Raw genomic sequence first — 4,382 nt, forward strand, 5'->3', positions numbered from 1 at the left:
AGCTTCCGGATTTGTTATTTCCGAATTTTATAATGTGATTGGCATTAAAAACACGCTCACCTTCAACGAAATTTCCTTTTCGAGGCTTTGTGTCAGCCCAATCACATATTGTGTCAATACTTATCATTTTATCGTAATTTAAAAACTTGGAAATTGCACGGTACACTATAGGAACTACGATAGATTTTCCCTAATCGGCGCCATGTTTTTAGGCTCCTCCCATTTGTCGGATCCCAATAGACTTATCTTCTTGTACTGTAAGTGAAAAGAGACAACCGAATAATAGTAAGAGATGCAGCTGTTAGAGCCTGCCTGGTTGGAATTATATCTTTAAGCAAGCGTCTTTACTTTCCTAAATTTCTGAAAATGTTGAACTTTATTTAAAGTCCAATGTTGGCAACATGTTCAAATTCTGCTTGTCTGAATCTCTTTCTGTTACACATTAATGTTGTAATGTTATTCCTTTTTTAACAGTTTTATTGCGGACTAAGTCCGTTTTGAAGGTCTCAACTATATGTAGGTTACCCTAGTTTCGGAGAGATGCAAAGATTTTGGCTCAATATAGGAAGAAGTGGAGGTGTCATTGGGTTGAAGGCTTAATAATGATAATGAATCCTCCAGGAAGTTACGTCGCAGCGCATGCAACGGAAGTCTGTCTATTGTTTTTTTTTTTAATTTAAGAATATCCTTGGCCGGTTAGAGTTTTGGAGAAAAACGACAACGTAATTTTGCAACAGAATAGAAATAAAAAGCGAACAAATAGAACGAGGTTATAGGAGGAACCATTTCACTTGTATCGTTTTATTAAATAAGCCATTTAGCCGGCAAATTAAAGCTATTAGCTACCTTTCTAGACGGTCAGATAGCAGTGGAATTAAACGGTGGAATAAATTGTCTTGATTACTTTTAATTACCATCGTTGAGCCCGAAACGGGGAAGCTACGTCTGCATTTGTCATCCGAAATGAATGCGATTTTAATTCGCGTAACAAGAGGTTAACCAACTTGTCATGACCTACCGAGACCATAATAATGGTAATAATAATAATAATAAAACCGCACCGCCAACTTTGGCAATTTATAAAACAATAACCGGCTAAATTCAGATACCAAATGATCTGTAGGTATTGTGTAAACGTAAATAATAATAAATGGGGTTGTATTTGCATATAATCTCTCCAGCTAAACAATCCGTAATGGCTATTTCATTTGACTGCTTTTCGCGGGTTTAAATAATCTTACCCAATTTTCAATTACAGCTTGCAACGAATGCCAAATAAGAAGAAAATTGGAAAAGCTTATTTCCCGTACATCAAAATAAAGAATTAGCAAAAATTAATTACAAATTCAATAAAGAATATTAAAGAACTTAAGCTAAGACTTTCAATAGTGCAATAGAAGTTATTCTATTATTCATTAGCATACGTGCTGTTTCACCAATTTTATTAAGTTAAGTATCAGCTCTTGATACTGATCGCTGTGGAATCAAACAATATTGTCGAGTTGTCGATTAATGCAATTGCCCTATACAAAAATTTTCAGTCTCTCTCCAGTCTCTCAAAGTCTTTTAGCGTCTCTGAGCGCGTCTCTCATAGTCTTTCACAGTCTCTCAGTTATTTCCTAGGTGTTTTTATGGATCTCTCACAGTCTCTGTATGAGAGACTCGAACGATAAAATTGTTAATTCAGAGATTCGAGTCTCTCACAGAGAAACTGAATGAATAAAACTGAAAAATTGAGAGACTCTAGTCTCTCGTAGAAAGACTAGGATCTCCGAAATATGTTGAACTTAAAAATTTTTTATCGAGACATCACTTATTGAGAGATTCCGGTCTCCCGTTTAGAGATTCGAGTCTCTCGTTCAGAGATTCGTGTCTCTCGTTCAGAGATTTGAGTCTCTCGTTCAGAGACGCTAAACAGTTTTTTTAACAGTCTCTCTACAGTCTCTCTCAGCGACACCAGAGAGACTTGATGAGAGGCGGAGACTCGAGTCTCGTTTTCAGAGACTCTGAGAGACTGAACATTTTTATCTCTGGTGGCGAACAAGAATTTGTTTTTTATTCTACTTTTACAAGTTAGTGTTCTGGGAAAAGCTGAACCAATCGCAGAAAATTCCAGTAAACTTTATAATCATTGGAATAGGTGCATGGAACTTTTCTTTAGAATGAAGTCGATGCCTAATTTATACTAAATAAAAAAATTGGTGACTTTTTCTGGTCCCTTTTCTTTAAAACTTCTTGATTTAATCGAATATTCACAGGGTATAAGTACAGACCTATTTATTTTTTAAAAACAAAAATAGATTTCTTAACGATGCAGCAATTAAAATATGCTTTGAGTGTGCGAATTTCATTTTAAAACATCCGAACTCAAATAGTTCTGGGAACTGTGGCAGGCTGTTCCAGCAATCGATTAGCCCTGAATTGACTAATTTCTGGCGAATGTGCTGTTTAAGCGCCCCTTCGTGGAGCAGCTGCTCCCCAATTTATCTGGCAGCACAAGGTACACCACCTACATAGGTAAAGTATTCATACGTACCAACACATTTATAGTTATATGTATACACGCAAACACACGCCTACACATATATGTACATACGTGTTGTGTAAAGCTCCTATGTCAAATGTTTACTTATTTACCTTGTGTCCCTGAGAATAAAACCCTTCGACGTTCTTACCTGTAGATAATGGTGGCCGTCCCCTAAGGGTGCTACGCATATAATATAATAATAGATGGGGTATCTCCTTGATTTAAATTTGCACAATACAAAGTTCAGTTCGGTAGCAAATGAGTAATAACTGAAGATTCATATACAGAGTGGCGTTGGAAACAGCAATTGCTTTGCTGAAGACCGAGCATCACTTTTGATTTTTTAACCTCGTAGGTACCAACGAGAACTTTTTGACCGGAATCGATTTTTCATAAGGATTATGCGGGGTTACGTTTCCTCAAATAATGTTTTAATTAAAAGTACAGTAACAGTTCCTTATTCACGGTTTCCTTATTTGCGTTTTCATTATTCGCGGGTGAAACAATTGCAATCCAGTTCCTGTATTCGCGGCTAAAAATTTCATTATTCGCGGATGCAATCGGTAAACAACAGAAGGCTCGGTGTCATTTATTAACGGGATTGACCGCAATAGACCGGTCGTGCCTACTGTGAATTTTTCGAAAAATATGGGTTTCTATTCTAAACATTGTGATTTAACGCTGCCAGATAATTAAATATCTGATTTTTTGTATGATGACAGACAAAGCTTCACACTAACTCTGCACGTTTTTAGTTTTCAATAATATGCTCATTAAAAGCTCTTATAAGTGATTAAAGTTGATGCTTCTTGCAGGACATATATTTTCAATAGAAATTAAAAAATTTAAAAATGGCCTTCGACAGGCTTTAGGACAAAGCTTTACCCATCTTACTACAAAATTTCAAACCTCTGTTCCAAACATTAAACTCATGATATCTAGAACCGATAAGCGTGTTTTTTACTTTATGGCGCATGTACTACTAAATCCATTTAATGTATCGGCATCTTTTGAGTATGTACTGTACTATTAATTTTAATTGCGAATTTCTCAATAGACTGATTTTATTTTGGACATATTGGTTTTATTTTGGTACCTTAAAATGTATCCTTATGATTCCATACTAATTACAATTTCATATCACGGTTTCTGTATTCGAGGCATATTTATAGAACGTATACCTCGTGAATAAATTACTGTACCTAAAGTTTTCTTCAAATTCTATTGTTGGCACTGTCCCTTATTAAGAACTGCTTGTCAATGGCGTTCTTTCCACAGTTTATACATATGTATATATGTATAATCTGATGATGAATTATAGCTCCCCAACCCAAAGTAATATTTTTATACCTCCCTATTAAATTATTAAAGAATTCGTCGGTTACATTTCTGATTAACTTGTTAAATAAATGTGTAATTTAAATGTTAATAACACTGTCGATTTTATGATAAATTTGACTAAATTATACGGGCGAAGAAGCCATTAATCATGTTTTCCTTAAACGTGTGCCCCTGATATTCACGTACGTGAACAATATATATCGCCCTAGGGCGCTTGCACACTGGGCGGTATCTAAGCGAACGACCTCGAACTATAAATTGTGTTCAGGTGGAGTACAACTAGTAGTTAACTATTTATCAATTTACTACCTGACCCGGCAGACTTCGTACTGTCACAATCGATAAATAAAAGACCTAAACTTTTGTATAAAATAAACTTGGTTGTCAAATGTCAAATATTATAATTGCGTTGAGAAAATTTGTGACAAAACTTAAGATTTACCAATCTACATAAAAATAATCTGAAAGATAGTTAACAACTTTCATATTTATTCTCCTTTTAGTTAGATTCCCA

Source organism: Agrilus planipennis, unplaced genomic scaffold (genome assembly GCF_000699045.2).
Source record: "Agrilus planipennis isolate EAB-ADULT unplaced genomic scaffold, Apla_2.0 scaffold73, whole genome shotgun sequence".
Taxonomy (NCBI): domain Eukaryota; kingdom Metazoa; phylum Arthropoda; class Insecta; order Coleoptera; family Buprestidae; genus Agrilus; species Agrilus planipennis.